General features: G+C 44.5%; 1 protein-coding gene across 1 annotated transcript in view; it reads left to right on the top strand.

Annotated features, from left to right (window-relative positions):
• The window catches only part of GGH (gamma-glutamyl hydrolase), a 227,472-nt gene that overhangs the window by 153,300 nt on the left and 56,277 nt on the right, over nt 1-17,895 (top strand). The window lies entirely within an intron of this gene.

Genomic DNA, 17,895 nt, shown 5'->3' with positions numbered 1-17,895 from the left:
GTTTGAGTTTTGGGGTACAGGGGTATTTTTAGGGTTCAGGGCTAGGTTTGGGTTTTGGGGTACAGGGGTATTTTAGGGTTCAGGGGTAGGTTTGGGGGTACAGGGTTATTTTTAGGGTTATGGGGTAGGTTTGGGGTACAGGTGTATTTTTAGGGTTCATGGGGTAGGTTTGGGTTTTGGGGTACAGGGGTATTTTAAAAGTTCAGGGCTAGGTTTGGGTTTTGGGGTACAGGGGTGTTTTATGGTTCAGGGGTAGTTTGGGTACAGTGGTATTTTTAGGGTTCAAGGCTAGGTTTGGTTTTCGGGGTACAGGGGTATTTTTAGAGTTCAGGGGTAGGGGTAGGTTTGGGTTTTGAGGTACAGGGGTATTTATAGGTTTCAGGTCTAGGTTTGGGGGTACAGGGGTATTTTTAGGGTTTAGGGATAGGTTTGGGTTTTGGGGTACAGGGGAATTTTAAGGGTTCAGGGCTAGGTTTGAGTTTTGGGGTACAGGGGAATTTTAAGGGTTCAGGGCTAGGTTTGAGTTTTGGGGTACAGGGGTATTTTTAGGGTTCAGGGCTAGGTTTGGGTTTTGGGGTACAGGGGTATTTTAGGGTTCAGGGGTAGGTTTGGGTTTTGGGGTACAGGGTTATTTTTAGGGTTATGGGGTAGGTTTGGGTTTTGGGGTACAGGGGTATTTTAAAAGTTCAGGGCTAGGTTTGGGTTTTGGGGTACAGGGGTGTTTTATGGTTCAGGGGTAGTTTGGGTTTTTGGGTACAGTGGTATTTTTAGGGTTCAAGGCTAGGTTTGGTTTTCGGGGTACAGGGGTATTTTTAGAGTTCAGGGGTAGGGGTAGGTTTGGGTTTTGAGGTACAGGGGTATTTATAGGTTTCAGGTCTAGGTTTGGGGGTACAGGGGTATTTTTAGGGTTTAGGGATAGGTTTGGGTTTTGGGGTACAAGGTATATTTATAGGGTTAAGATGGGTTAGTGTTTAAGGGTGTTTGGGTATTTTAAGGAGTAAGGGTGGGTTGTGATTATGGGGTGCAGGGGTATTTAAAGGGAGAAGGGTGGGATTAGCACACGATATGAGACATGGCATGAAGGGCAGAACGTACCACACGCCCCCAGCGTTTGTCACGCCCCCAGCACATGCCCACAGCACAACGCAGACACGCCCACAAGGGACTACTTTGCTGGCACGGTTCTTTGACCTTTTAAATGTATATGGTGGGAGTCTGCATAGCCTATGTCCTTCTGCTGCAACTGCCCTTTCCAACGCTGTATTGGGTTTTGTGATTGGTGCAGTGATTCCTGAGATTACCCGCCTCAAAGGTTTGGGCTCTCTCTTTATTATATTAGTATGGATAGTATGGAAGACTGAAGATGTTGATTCTCATTTTTGTAGAAGTATACCATTTTTCTTCTCCTTGCCCTTCCATTTCCCTTTCCACTTCTCTTCTCTGATAGTAGGTTCCACCGGAACAGAATCCAGAGGCCATATTGTCTTGGCTAAATGATCTGATCCCAGAGAAGAATGTGGCACATAAAGCTCCTAGATTTTTGGGAAGTGTGCATCTGTTAATGTAGTCTTGGAGAAAGGAGGACCCTTTGCCGGGTAGAGCTTCTCTAAAACGTGACAATCTCATGCCTTGCATATCTCAAGCTGACTGCATAGAGGATCCTAGAACACTTTTTTTAAAAGTCATTTTTTAGCGTCCTGTAACTTCAATAAGTGCAAACGAGTGGATGTGCTTTAGATCCATTGTCTTTGCCATTTTCTTCCTAATCTTGAAGATGTCACCTTCATGTGTTTTCTGTCAAGCATCCTTAATCTCCTTAGAGGTTTAATTGTGTTTTGCCATTTTATTTATTTTTACCAGATCCGTTACAGTTTTGTTTGTTTTGTTTTCTCTTTTCTCATTCTAAGATTTGAGATAGAGACAAATCCGTCTAAGCCCAAAGCAATTGGTTCAGCACTTAACAGTGTACAATCAAAGAAAGTTCAGAGCAGTTAGCACATAAAGAGATTTCCGGATTCCAAATGTTTTCTTTTTGTTCCAAGTGATTCCCTATTAAGTATACCCTTCCACGCTTATGGTGGACAAGATGATTCAGAAAAGGGGGTGGTGATGGACAGAATATCCAGGCCGAAGACGGCTGAAATGCCAGAAACCGGTCCCCGGTAGCTTGTCTCCTTTCTGGTAAAGAATTGGCTTGGTAGTTTAGTCTGCCCTGTTCCCATGATGCACTGGGCCAGGGACAGACTGATTTGCATATAGCCAGGTTCTGAGCTGGGATGGTGCAGTGAGATAAATAACGGTGATGGATCAAGCCCTGATCTTTGGTCTGGGTAAGAGTGGTCTGCTTAATTCAGACACTCTGTTCATCACCACCCCCTTTTCTGAATCGTTTTTGGCCACTATAGGTGTGGCAGGGTATACTCAGACATGAGTCCCTTTCTCACTGCACCATCAGGATTCAAGCAAGCCGGGCCGAAGACGGCTGAAAAGCCAGAAACCGGTCCCCAGTAGCTTGTCTCCTTTCTGGTAAAGAATTGGCTTGGTAGTTTAGTCTGCCCTGTTCCCATGATGCACTGGGCCAGGGACAGACTGATTTGCATATAGCCAGGTTCTGAGCTGGGATGGTGCAGTGAGATAAATAACGGTGATGGATTAAGCCCTGATCTTTGGACTGGGTAAGAGTGGTCTGCTTAATTCAGACACTCTGTTCATCACCACCCCCTTTTCTGAATCGTTTTTGGCCACTATAGGTGTGGCAGGGTATACTCAGACATGAGTCCCTTTCTCACTGCACCATCAGGATTCAAGCAAGCCGGGCCGAAGACGGCTGAAATGCCAGAAACCGGTCCCCGGTAGCTTGTCTCCTTTCTGGTAAAGAATTGGCTTGGTAGTTTAGTCTGCCCTGTTCCCATGATGCACTGGGCCAGGGACAGACTGATTTGCATATAGCCAGGTTCTGAGCTGGGATGGTGCAGTGAGATAAATAACGGTGATGGATCAAGCCCTGATCTTTGGACTGGGTAAGAGTGGTCTACTTAATTCAGACACTCTGTTCATCACCACCCCCTTTTCTGAACATTTCATATGATGGCGCCTCTGGTTGCAACCACATAGAAGCAACACTTATTCGAGCAACAGCCATAGCCATAAATATGAAATATCGAAAAGGGTAGCAGATCTGTGTGGGTTCAATATCTTCTCCCAGCCTACTAACAGAATCTCTCTAGAAATAGGAACATCAACCCTCGTTGTTTGCAATAGAAATTGTGCAATTTCAGAAAAAAATTAATTTAAGGCTATACAATCAAAAAAGATGTGAACAATATCGGCTTTCTCCACCTGACACCTAAAGCATTTAACTTCATAATGCCCACCCCACTTCATCATTTTGACAGGTGTGTGATATAAGTTAAATAAAGTTTTGTAGTGTTGGGTGTGCAAGTTTGTCGACAGTATAACTTTACTAGCCATATCCATTGATTGTTGCACAAGTGAGCCAGAATTGCCAAATCTATCCCTCCACTTCGCTTCATGCATCTCAATATTATCCTGGGAGTTACCAACAATATACAGTGCCCCAATCTTGGCCCTTTTGTTCAAGACTTCTAATAAATCATTAGTTATAATAGACAGATATCTGCAATGTTTATTAATATAGTCTTGAATTTGTAAATATTTAAAAAAATAATTCTTGGCTATTTTGTATCTTTCGACTAAATCTGAAAAGGAAACAATTATCCCGGCACTATAGATATCTCCTAGGCTTTGTATCCCCTCCAAATAGCCATCTTTGCATCCCAAAATATCAAAAGAAATATTTCCGTAGAGTCGAAAGGCGTATAATAGCAAACCCGATTTATAGATTTAATTTTGCGCGTCCTCTTCCACGCCTTATATGCAGCAGATACAGTTTTGAATCACGTTTTTTTGAAATAGCTTGTTTCGTAAAACTTACGCAAACCCCCGCTCGCCTGGATCCCCATCAGCATCTGTTATATATTAGGAGCTTCAAACGGCCTTATTTCACCCCGTTCACCAAGTACTGCATATTCTGCAGAAAACAAGCAAGATAATGAAAAGCAAAATTCGGCACTCCCCATCCCCCACGTGCCAATGGTAACGTCATATATTTTGAGGCCCACCGAGTTTTCTTCCAGCCCCATATAAACCTATCTGCGACAGAATGAAGATGCGTTAGTTGTGCTCGTGTTAGCTCGAGAGGTACCGTCCGGAAATAATACATTGCTTTAAGGAGTATACAAATCTTTAAAACATTACAGCGTCCTATCATTGATAAATGAAGATACTCAACTTTTTCCAAATTGTTTTCTTGCTACGCCTAATATATGTGCCCAATTCACATCCACTATCTCTTGAAGTGACAGCCTATTCTTTATCCCCAAATACCTTGCTTCTGGTGTAACACGCACTTCACCAGGGCAAAGTCCCTCAGTACAAACATCCTGGGTTTTGGAGATATTTAGATTATATCCAGCAACTGCCCCAACTGCCATGTCTGATTCTCAATCACCCTCAATGTTTGCTCTGGGTCAAATGTTACTATCGCTATATCATCAGAATAAGCAAGAACGTACCCTTGGTGCTGGCCCACTACCATAGACTGTATACTGTTGGTAGTCTCCAATTTTTACAAAAGTGGGTTACTATAGATGGCAAAAAGTAGAGGCAAGCAGGGGCATCCCTGCCGGGTGCCCATAGTTATATATGCAAAAGATGACTCCTTCCCCATTGTACAAATTTTGGCGTGCAGGCTCTTATACATGGTCTGTAGTGCTAACAAGAATTGTGGACCAAACCCTATCTTTCGCCTTGTAGCCCACAATAATGACCACAATACACAGTCAAGTGCTTTTTCAGCATCTAAAACAATCATACCTATATGCTTTTGCAATGTAGTAGCATAATCTAGTAGCGCAATAACCCTAGGTAGATGATTAACCGTACTCCTGCCAGGCAAAAAACCATGCTGATGCCGAGATACCAACGGTGTTATAACTTGTGCTAATCGAGTTGCAAGAATTTTTTATTACACCTTGCCATCAGCATTTATTAATGATATTGGTCGATATGACCCCGGGAGTCTAGGAGACTTATCCTTCTTCTTGAAAATCACTATATTAGCGTCATCCCAGGATGGTGGGGGGTTACTGCGCTGAGCTTCTATAAAAGTGGCCAGCATATCATTCTTAATAACAGGGAAAAGTATCCGATAGACCTCCAGAGGAAGTATATCCAGCACAGTTGCTTTCCCTAATGCTAATCCATCTAATGCTGTCTGAAGTTCTAGGATGGTAATTGGAGCTTCCAACTCTTCCCGTGCATCAAGCCCTACCTCAGATAGATCAAATTTCTGTTAAGAACGCTCACTCTTACCCGGCTCCACAGGGTCTTGGGTATATAATTCTTTATATTACAAATGAAATACCTCAATTATGCCTTCCATAGTCTCCACTGTGCATCCTTTACCATCCTCTAGAATTTCAATTCGCTGGGAAGCTTGACTGCATCGCAGTCTATGAGCTAGGCATCTACCAGCTGCTTCTCCATATTCATATCTTTCTGCCCTTGTATTTTAAACTGAGCAGCAATTTCTTGACTCCAAGCCACATTTATCCTGGCCTTACATCAGGCCGTCATAGTTTGCGCATCTTTGCTATCCATGTTTTCTCTGATCGCTAAGATAAGTTCACACTCAGTCTTCTTTAACTCCTCAAGTAGGCCCAGCATTTTTTCTTTCTGTTGTTTCTGCTTAACCTAACCATAGCTGAGTGTTTCACCCCTTAGTCCCGCTTTCAAAGAATCCCAGATCATTGGTTGGGCAGCCGATCCTCTATTGCTGTCCAGAAACCGTGCAGCCCAAAGTCGACTATGGCAAACATATTGCTCGTCACTTAAAAGTTTTATGTTAAATGTAAAGGATCGCAGTTCCCTCGTAAGGCTAAAGCTAGCAAGATCCCTAACCACGGGTCCATGATCCGATGTGATGTGGGGCCATACCTGCATCTTTGCGCCCATGTAAAAATCGAGGTAAAAAAATATAATCTAGCCTAACAAACTTATTATGTGGATATGAAAAAAATGTGTACCCCGGATCTCCATATTGCACTGCCGCCCACCCATCCACCAGGCCATGATTCTGTAACAGCTGTTGCAAAGCCCTAAAAACTTTAGGTTTGCTACCTTTATACGTAACAAAATGAGTCTTCCACGCCTGTGCATCCCCATACATATTAAAATCCCAAAATAATTTCAATGGGGTCCCCCAAAGTGCTAGCTCAACATTCAAAAACTCCAAAATCTCAGCTTCGTCTAAATTTGATCCATACACTGCACAGTATGCCCCCCAAAATACACTCAGTAATAGTCCACCTCCCCAGATTATCCACCTCCTCTTTGCCCGTACCGATTAATCCATTATGCACCAAAATCGCCACCCCCCTATTCATAATAGACTGTCTAGAAGTTGATAACAATGTAAATCCCAACTCGGATAATATCTTGCGATTGGACCAAGGGATATGCATCTCTTGCAGACACAGAATGTCAGGTTTTATTAACCGCAAATCAGCAATAACTCGTTTCCTCCTAAGGACATTGTTCAGCCCACTGACATTAAATGAACATATGCGCAGTCTCCTATATGCCATTACTGTGTGGATATCTCCTGGCCACAAACATATATAAAAAGAAAAGTGAATATGCACTAAGATTCCTACAGCACATACTATGAACTGAATCTTTACCCTTTAACAGATGCCCATCCAACCCTTTACCCCCCAAGTGACCCTCTACACCCCCCACCCCGAAACCCCCCCTCTCGCCCTGCCCATGACCCTCCCCCATCTATGAGACTTTAGGGCTAATTGCCCTTGTGATGCTTTGGTGAATAGTCTGCTTGGTACTCGCCCTTCCCGCAACCTTAAATATGTACGGCTGGGAGCGTCAATAAACAAATAACAGAAAATAATCACATCAAAACATAACATTGCTTGCACCATCCATGCCTATATAATAATCCTCAACCCAGAGAGTGCAGGTATTCTTTGGCTGCAACATCAGAAGTAAAGAAACATATCTGTTCCTTATTGAAAGTTTTTAAAGTAGCTGGTTGGAGTAAAAACACTTGTAGGCCTTTTGCATGAAAAGGGGTGATCAACTGCCGCAGCTGCCATCTCTTTTCCAGTGTGGAGTGGCAGTAATCGGGTCTCACAAAGAATTGCGTCCCTTTACCAGATCTCTTCTTATCTGGTCTGGCCAGATCATACAGTGCCTGCCTCGCCAAGAAATTATTAAGGGAAATCAGGATGGCCCGCGGCTGTTGCACCACTTGCCCACTCCTTGCTGGCCTTTGTCGAAATGGAAATCTATGCGCCCGCTGAATTTCCTGCACCCACTTCCATTCTTTAAACTCAGTGAGTGCTTCCTCATCTCAACTACACATTTTAGAGTGTCTTGCCCCTCAAGTCCTTCTGGGACACCTAAAATGCGCAAATTATTACATCACAGGCTATTTTCTAAATCAGCTAACTTGTCATGCACATCATCTTTGTTGGCTTTTATGTCCGCAACTGCGTCCTTTTGGGCCACCATCTGGTCTTCTAACAAAGAAATACGAGTCTCAGCTTCCACCATCCTGTCAGTGAAATCGTTGCATGTTTTTGCCAACCGTCTGACTGTATTCTGTAATTTCCTACATGCAGTATGTGTTTTTAAATGTTCCGCCCGTGTTTCCAACCTGTGCTCTGAGATTGATCTATATATTTCTTCCAACGATACTTGACCTTGTACCTCCACTGTTTGACCCCCACTTGCTTGGTCAGATAAGTCCAATCCTTCTAGCAGCTGCTCCCCACTAGAGAGCTCCTAGTCAGGCCTTTCTGTCATAGATAGTCCGGCTATTCCTTCCCTAGCCTTCTTCCGTACAGTGGGTGCTTCTGCAGATACACCCCCAAAGAAGAATTTTTAGTATGGTTTCCATCCATGGTAAAAGGGGTGATGTCTCCGGACCCCTCTTCCTGCAATTGGAAATCTCCTTCCAGATCGGACCCTTCTTAGTGTTCTGAGAGTGAATAAAACTCACTATCCTTACTGCTAGTTGGTTCATTCCTATCATCACCAATAATACCGGTGTCGTCCGTTAATACAGGTACTTTAACAGTATCAAAGTCGGGCTGGGGTGGTTCAGCTTGTTCCAAAGATACATGACTCTCCTCAAGAGATAAACCAGTCGGTTCACCCCCCCCCCCCCCCCTTCGGAGCGTCAGGATTACACAATGTGGAAGGAAAAATCACAGCTTTTTTACCAGCAGCCGCTTGGAATATCTGCAATGTCTTAGGAGTTCCTTGTACTAAGTCCTTACCCTGCACAGTATTTTCCTGGTCCTCAGCGCCAAACATTTCTTTGGAGACTTTTGCTGCAAGTGCTGCACGTGTTACTACCAAAGCCTCCCCAGTAGCTATTGTTTTCCCACCTCGAGCAACTATGGGTGCCATATCGTATCCCAGAGCAGCCCAACACGATTTCAAACACTCGGCTGGATTTTTGAGTTTAATCGAATCACAGCAAAAAAAGTTGCAGCGTTATGTTTATGGCTTTTAACACACACACTCACCAAAGCCTTGAAGTCCCAGCTGCTTTTTCTTAATCTGCCAGCTCGCAGTCAACGACGGCAACTATGTAGCAGGGCGTTGGCGCAGCGTCACTCTGTAGAAAACAATTTCACAAAAGTTTCAGCCGCTCCCTGACTGGCAAAGGTTGAAATATTTGAATAGTCCATTACTTTTCCTGCATGCGTTGGTTTAGGCTTTTCGGAGCCCGACCGCGAACCTAGCTGCGTGCTCCACAGCGGATCCGCCTCACAGCCGTTAGCAGACCGGCTCAGGTGCAGCTACAGTCCAAACGACGCTCCCCTACTACCCTTGCCGTACTTCATTTGCTGTGGTCAAACACGCGACGGTTTCCTTCTCACCATTAAGTTATTAAATTTCGATGCGGGCAGCAAAGATGGAGCACACGAGAACACCAAACCAAAATCTCAGCTGCCAGTGTTGCTGCCGTGCGGTCACCTCCGTAAAACAAACGGGAAGGACGAGCTGGCCAGGAGCTCCTCACACATACGTCCGTCGTGCGGACGCCATCTTGCCTCCGGCCACTGGTGGACCAGTGCTTCATGTTTCCGTTTGTGAGAAATAGTGTTGCGTGCTTGTTAAGCTCTTATGGTATTAGGATAGATCAGCTTAATTGGCAAATGGCTCAATCAGAGAGAAAAGATATCAGTTATGACCACCTGCATATGAACCCACTCCCTTAGGTGACTGCATTGACACCAGTTCCAAGATGAGCAGCCGCCCCTGTCACATCCGTCTCTGCCAATTTAGCCAGCTGCCTATGTAAACCTTATTTCGAGTGTTGCACTTTACTATATCATACCTTTATAGGAAGTGTTTGGAGGAAATAGTGCTATAGATGAGACTTCTGAGGCCGTTACTCATCAGTGGTGTAGCAAGGGTACAATGGGCCCTAATGCAGGCAAGAAAAAATTGGGGCCTCTTCCACTTAGACTTGTAAAATGCAGCCATTACTGATGTGCAATAGCTCCCTCATACCCCTGCGCCCTGTGCTACAGCCTCTTATGTTGGATTTAAAATCAAATGGCCTGTCCTAAATGACTTGCACATTTGGGAGCGTGGCATCAAAAAAATAAAAGCACTTCTGAAAAAAACGACTATTTTTCTAAAAACTGTATTTTCAAAATGAAATCATGTTCTGCATTGGTCTGTACATAGACCAGGAAAAATAGGAGGTTTTTAAAATCATGCATTCTGAGAACCAATCTTTCTGCTCTTTAGGCGATAATCTACCCTCAGAGCACCCTGACCCGCAGCACCAATCAAACACCCATAAAGCATGCTGCTACCAGTCAAACCTCCTCAGTTTGCACCATAAGTGATCCAAACCCCCATTCTTTTGTCCTCATGATGCCTCATACAGCCACAGTGTCACAATTAGAGCTTCTCAACTGTCGCTCAGTCTACCTCCACGGCCTCTCAGAACACTTCATTTAGCTCTTGGAGCACCTCCGCAAGCCCTCAGAAACTTTCAACGTCTCTCTGTTAGATCTCCGACTCCTCATCCCCCAGTAGATGTTAGCCTGTCAACACACTTTACTAGCCAGAGTTCCACTGATCCACATAGTATGTCATTAAACATGATGAAAGTTCCTTGCTCTCACAGATTCTCACTCTCCTTGTCAATCTGCCCTCTGCTCCCCAGTTGAATGAATACTCAGACTCCTCCATTTGTGATGTCGTCTCAGAACCCTAGCTTACTGAGCTTGGAAGCACAACGTCTCCTTGTAGTGAGATATTTGAAGATTGGCCATCTCCTAATGTTCTGCCCCCTTCTTATGGGCTACTAAGGCTCCTATTTGTTGGGAAGTAAGTGTGTGTGTGTGTGTGTGTGTGTGTGTGTGACTTACCTGCACAGGATTTGCACAGTGGTGACGTAACTTGATGTGTGTTTTATATAATGTAACCACTGTTGGTATGAACTATTCCTCTAATGAGGCGTAATTGCTACCTTCTGCACAGACACAACAAATCATCATCCCCAAAATTGTGCTGCTCTGGGTAAGCACCTAACTAAATCAATAGTCCCATCTGTCCTAAAAGTTGCATGTAATACTCCCATATGTGTACTTCTGTGAGCAGTACTTTCAAGGTCTGGATATTTTATTCATAAGTAGAGTCAAGTATATCTTCTGTGGGCAAACCCACCAATACTCCAAGCCAGACCTAGGCAGAGTCACCCCCTCTCCTCAGATCCAAACCGCTCCACTATCTCGCTATCCCAATCACCATGGCAATTGGTGGACATTGTCCTTGAGTACCAGAGTGGACAGGCCGTAGCAAGAGAATTCTAAGGAAGTAGCAGGTCTCAGAGTGGTTGTGCAACCACAGACATTTTAATGGCTGTATAGGTGCAAACTCCGTCATTTCCCAGGACCTCATTTAATCTCATAAGTACCTTCCCCAGGAGTGCCAGACGGTCTAGCTAACGCGGGCCTTTGGGTGCAAGCTGTTTAGAACCTTTCCACAGTGCATGGAAAACGGTGGCTTTCAGCAGGTCTGAGATGTTGGGCTGCATGTCTGCCACGGTGGCATCCTTCCACTTCACTTTACTCACCCAGTGCCTTGAGAAACTCATGGGGGAGTAGTTCGCTCTACAATTCCCTGATTGATTGATTGATTGACCATGTAAGATTCAGGCGACAGTCTGCTGACAGAGGTGGAAATTCTGACATCTAATCAGCGCAATCCCTGCCTCCATCACTGCCATGTTATAGAAAGCTAGAGGTAACCCTAAGGGAGGCTCCCCCAAGGTCTAAGTTGAGGTCTAAATTGCTCAGTGGTTGACAAAACCTCTAAATGACACTGCTTTATGCCCCCCGACGACCGTGGCAGCAATAGATAAATAAAATAATGATAACACAATGCTATTCTCATTTTATTTTTGCTGTCTGTCTGAGCCCCGCAATAAGTATAGGGCAGGGCTGGGCGGAGAGGGCCGGACATGTCGGGGGAGGAGTAGTGTTCACTTATAAGTGCCCATGTGTGTTTGACCGCCCGCCCTAGGATGGCCAAACTCACAGACGCACTTATGTTACTCCTTGTAGAAAAGCCACAGGCTCCACTTCACTGTCTGAGGGGCGACGAGGCCGCTCAGACCAATCCTGGTGCTGCTCTTATTCAGTGAGAGAGAAAAACCAAAGTCCCTTGCTCACTTGGCCACTGGATTCAAGATAGCCTGGCTGATGAGGATTATGAATCCGAAACCGGTCCCAGGATGCTTGTTTCCGGTCCAGGGAAGACATGGCTTGGCAGTTCGGGCTGGACTGTTCCCATGAGGCACAGGTTCAGACTGATTTGCCTATGGCCATGTCTGAACTGGGGTGTGGAGTTCTGGACTTTTTGGTTCCGTCCAGAGGTGTCAGGGATAACACCCGAAGACCCCGGAGTTCTACCTGTCTCGGTGCACAAATAAACAGAAACACGGGCTTCTCGATGGTGGCGTCAAAGACCAAAGGTTTATTACTGCAGGGACACAGAAGTCACAGAAACTACGCACGGGCAGTATCTAGGAGCCTGTTCGATTTGTACAAAGTGGGTTGCTCCTTAAATACTAAATTTTAGGCTTGGGGCAAATTCTTTACATGCTAGTACATTTCTAAACCTTTGTGTCCTAAACAATAAATATTTGGCTACACAGGAATCGTCAACAATATCTGATGTCAAAACATTACGAACGAGGGGTTCCCACTATTCCATCATAATCCCATGTCAACTTTTCATTCAAGAGCCGGACCGCCTCATCGTAAATTTCGTTACCTCCCCCTAATAAAGGCCCAGCAGGAAAGGAGCAGAGCCAGGTGCAGAAGATAGAAAAGCAGGATAAGAGATGTTTGTGGGTCGTAAATGGGCAAGGCTACCAGCTTCGGCCGCCTAATCATGATCAGGCCAACGAACACGAGAACCAGTATAGCAGGACTGGCCTCAGGCAGAGGAGGCAGCTTCTGCCGAGTCATGCAGCCATGGCGTGTTCTGTCCTAAGGTGCACGTGTCACTAGCAAGGTGAATCGCCGGCTAAAGCTTACGTGTCCTTAAGTGAAAGAGGTCACTGCGTGTCCATTGACTATGTGAGGGCAAGAAATACAAAATGGCTGCCGTAATCTAAGATGGATGCCATGGGTAGATCAGAAATGTGTTCATAACAGGAGTGCTCTTGCTCGTAGCATAGCGAAAACACCAGGATATGCTAAATGGATCATTTGCGGTTTACTGATACCAAAATTATATATTTACGACAATATTGAAAACACGGGTTCAAATCGTCACGGAACCTCAGGTGGCTGAGTGAGCTAAAGAATGGTGATGGATTAAACCCAGATCAGTTGACTGGGGGTGAGTATTTGATTTGCTCAAACGCTCCGTCCATCATCCCCTTTTGTATCTCTTTCAATGAGAGAAGCATGTGGATTGGGTGTGGAGCCTGTGCCCTGAGGGCAAATCCCTGTCCGGCCTGACGAGAGGAGCAGCGAGGCGGTAGCGGAGCAGAGCAGCAGGTAAGTCTTTTATTTTTTTACATATATATTATTCCCACCGTTCACCCCCCACGGCCGCCGTAACCACTTTAGATGGGCGGCAGTAGTCACTGACATCTGCTCCAAATCACACTCCTACAAGTGTGACAGATTTATTTTGCCCCCTAAGCAACAGGAATGGCTTTGGCGGCAGGTATTTGTTGTTTTTAATGTATATTTAATTAATAAACAAATGTTGTGTTTGTCTCTAAATTAGACAAACCGCGCCGCCATGTTGCAGACTGTCGTAAGTGCCGGTGTTGACAATTAAGGGCTGGTTCAAACTTTGGAAACCAGCAGCTCAAATTAAACACTGCTATAACCTGATCTACTTAGTTTACCCACCTCGGAGGGGTAGAAAGTGGAGTCTGCATTTCCATGAAGCATTAATCACAGAAGAGCATTTAGGGTAAGCATAATATCCTAACATGGAATTAACTGAGTTTACAGTGTCCCTTTCAACATTTGCAGGCTAGAGCAGGTTAAGTGGAAAAACAGCACGGGCATGCTTTTCTTGTAAACGATAAAACATCCAAAGATATAACTTTTTTGCGGTGAAGCTAAATAGGTTTCTCATTGGGCTCTGGTAATTTCCTATTTAATTATGTTCACAATAACTGATGCATTATGTCTTTTTATCATCCAGTTTTCCATTTCCCACTTCTTTAAGCTATAAGCATTGTCCACAGTTTCCGCTATAGGGTGTTGGGTAGGTTGATGTCCAAATCTCCTAATTGCAAATAGCCCCTCTCACTTGCTAATCTTAAATTCTTATGCCACAACTCTGAGCTACATCTGCCAGCTCTTCCATCGCACATGGTCTGGCTCCCTGACAATTACGTGGCATCTGCTGTACATGTCTATCCTGTCTAGATCTGCTCTGTCCTAAAACACTTGGGCCAGACTGGTTTGTAATTGGATGACTGCCATGCACCCATCCAACTACAGAGCAGTTCAGGACAAACAGATGCCTGACAGTACAGGAGCGTAGGAGACACTAAAATTCTGGGGGGGGGGGCCTTTCCAGTGGCCCTATCCAAATCGCTCGTTGTGTGAGACCGTAAACCTGTTAAAACAATACAATTGGACAGTTTTGAAATGAAATATTGAGAAAAGAAGGCATGTAGTTACAGTTTGCAAGTTTTATTGTTATTTACATTCATAGTAATTAGACTAAATGTGAAAAAAATGCACATGAATCTTGCTTTTTCATGTTCTAAGCAATTAAAGGTCTCTGACTTCGGTTGGGGGCGTGGTGTTTGCAACTGCATTATGGTTTGAAAAGTACCTGCTTCTGGATTCCTGCTGTCCAGCAATTTTCAGGCAACAATAAAAATGTCAAGATAACTCCAGTGGTTAATGTTCTTCATTGAGAGAGATCGGAGGATTGTGTAGTGGAAGTTTTGACTCATAGTAAGGTAGCCAAAGTTGGTTTATATGCCTGCTGCAAAGAACGTGTACCATGCAGGTCACCAAGTACATATAATGTAAGTAGGTCAGTGGGTTACTGCTTTTGTCTGAGAGATTCTTTTGTTACTTGCAGTTTATAAGTTAAAATCCTAACATAGAACAATGTCATCTGGTACCGTTGCCAGGCTTAATTAGTGAAGTAAGAAGGCACAGGGAAAGTGCCCTATGTATTCCATGATTCCTAATTTCAAGCCCCAGCTCCCACCTGATCCAACTGTGCTCTGCAACTGCTGTGATTAACCCCACAGTCAGGCTACGATACTAGTTCAGTTCATGAGACCTCGACATTCAAAACACACTAAACAGGAAGCAGTGGTTGAAGTGGGGAAAAAAAGTCGGAAAACTGTGGGCGGAGAATCAGAGGGCGAGAATAACCTGAGATTTGGGTCTGTGGGTGCAGTCAGAGGTGTGGCCAGTTAGAGCAAAACTTTTAGTATTTGTTTGGCACTTCACTGACCAGTTACAGCGTATTACGTTATTTAATTCAACCAATACACATTTTTATTTAAGGTTTAATATGAGTTATTGACATTAAAATACATTAACAAAGTGGGATATGCTTCCGATCACAGAATATGACAAATATGCTTAAAAGTGGAATCACAAGCCATCTGTCTTCGAGCCATGCAGTTTTTGTCATCTGCACTTCTCCCTTTTTCCACAAGAGCAGCTCAAACATAAATGGCAAAATATCCTAGTTTACAAGTTTTTTCCACTTAATTATGGCTGTACCATATTAGCCGCAAAATACATAATCTGCTGCATAATATAACAATTTCAACTAAATAATTGTTTGTAGCTCCAATGGATCAAAAATTACAAAAAGTATTGTGACTTATGTTGCTGCGAAGTGACTGGTCACCTTTGTCACTGCTGCATTTGTATATTACACAGGTACTAATGAGGCAAAATATTTGCAGAGGCTGTTAGTATATATAAGAAAGTCAAAAGAATAAAGTATCATAAAATGTACCCAGTGGTGCGGCGGTCCCGCACCTGCAATTAGGATGCCACCGCCACTGTGGTGGTGGCATCCTCTATTCCCAGCCTTGTGCACAGCACAGCACCGCCGGCCACAATACTGGGAATGCACTGTGACAGACACAAGGTGACAAGCACCGCGCCGTGCCTGCCATCTTGTCCATGACAATGCAGGGGGGTACCATACCACTCCCCCAATACCCAGGGGGCACGCAACGGGCTCCCGACAGCAAAATCTGCATGCCTGTTACGTGGCGCCATCGCCGCCACGGAAAGGCTGCTTCCCACTCCCATACTAATATGGATGGCGGTGTCTAGCAGACACCGGGTAATATGAACAAAATAGAGTGGGCACGGCGCACTGCGTTGGTTCAGGAGATCCGATTGAATGCGAGTTAAAAATGGAGTAACTGGATTGAAGGTGCTCCTACAGGTAACGCAACTGTTCAGTGCGTCCTAAATGGTTGAGGGTTTGAGTGCGCTACTGGGGTGTAGGCGCATCCCTGTGGTGGGCACACTTATGTGGTTCTATGTGCTGGATCACACAAAAGATTCCAAGAAAGTTCAATTAAAGTTCCAAATGTTAAGGTTGTAGGATTTATTTAAAGGTTTTCATTTTTGCGTTTTCATATTTCCTTCATATGAATCATCAAACGATAAGTATTGTCAACATCATTAAATTGAAAAGGCTCCGATGCATTTCGGACTTAAGAAGTCCTTTCTCAAGGAGCACTGCAACAAAGAATACAGAATGACCCAAATCAATGATTATGTAAAAAACGAACAACACCGTTCATCACCCCTAGCAATGTTTTTCGGATTCACCTGAAACACTGATGGAGCTTTCCCGTTACCTTCTTTGAGGGTGCATGTGGTTGATACACCCACACACCAATGTAATACTGCTATGTTGTTCGTTTTTTGATTTTGTTTTAATGATGTTGACAATACTTATCGTTTGATTCATATGAAGGAAATATGAAAACGCTAAAATGAAAACCTTTAAATAAATCCTACAACCTTAACATTTGGAACTTTAATTGAACTTTCTTGGAATCTATTGTGTGATCCAGCACATAGAACCAGTCTAGCAGACACCGCCACCATATCTAGCCTTTTTTCCGCCTGGTCAACTGGTCGACCGGCGGAAAAGCGGCAGACAGTCTTTCCGTCCGCCAGGGTCCCCCCCGCCATACTAATATGGCGGGGGAAATGGTTGGCGGGCAGAGGGAAATGTAAAGCTGATCGCCACCGCTATGTGGGCGGGGGCAATCCGCCCTACATAGTAATCAGCCCCTTAGTTTGGTGTGTGTGCAAATCCTGGATTGCCGATCCCAGTGAATTGCTCTACCACTGCTGACAAAGGCCAGTGGAGATACCAATGGGTGAGGTGGACTGGCCTCAAGTGTCTTGTGACCGTAGTGACAGAGTCACTATCGCTCTGGGGTGTGCTGCTTCAAATGCCTGCCCGCAAGACTGGAGATTAACTTCAGTATGAATTCTGGTGGACAGGCCTTCAAGATAAACCCACATTTGCCACCGCAAGGGTCTACCTACTAGTGCTAAGACACCAGGGCTTCTAAGGTCTGTCTGGGCCTTCTAAAGTGTAGCATCGGAATGGGTTCCATCAGGAGAGTGTTCTGGTAGACTGGTCATGAAGGCTAAACCTGGTTCTCCAGTTCCAAATTTGGCAGCTCTGTCCAGAGTGCCACATCCTCTCCCCCACTGACTATCATACTGCCCCACTGAGAGAAACTTGAACTGCCTTCAGCTACAACCCAGTTGTGCCGCGACTCAATTCAAATTATGTACTGGAGAAGAGTAATATTGTGCCTGCGGAAAAAAAGTAATAACATTTTGGAAAAAGCAAACACTCATAGGGAATGCAAGAATAAGTAAAGCATCTGAAATCTCAGCAGGAACAACATGGTTACCTTAACGCTTTTTACACTCATTATTCAGAAATCAGTGAGTGCTTTTGCTCAAAAGTTCAGGACATGACTACAGGTCCCGGAAGGGACCTGTTCCAATGTCCATTGCAAATGTCCTTAAAAAACGTAAGGAGTTTGGTTTAAAAAGACCACATCCCTGAACACTGAGCCACGGTACACACTTTATTAGCAAAAAAAATTAAAACAGTTGAAAAGGATCACATTAAACATTTTCCACCCACCCATCAACCAGGTATTGCTGTCCCTCTAGGAGGGGTGCACTTCCCCACCCCCGGAAAACAATGTTATTCAAAGAAAGAAGATAAAAAGAGAATAGCGCTTCACTGGCAGAC

Source organism: Lissotriton vulgaris, chromosome 4_1, assembly GCF_964263255.1.
Source record: "Lissotriton vulgaris chromosome 4_1, aLisVul1.2, whole genome shotgun sequence".
In the NCBI taxonomy this organism is placed as follows: domain Eukaryota; kingdom Metazoa; phylum Chordata; class Amphibia; order Caudata; family Salamandridae; genus Lissotriton; species Lissotriton vulgaris.
Note: the sequence above shows the minus strand (reverse complement) of the source record. Positions and strands in the feature narration are given on the sequence as shown.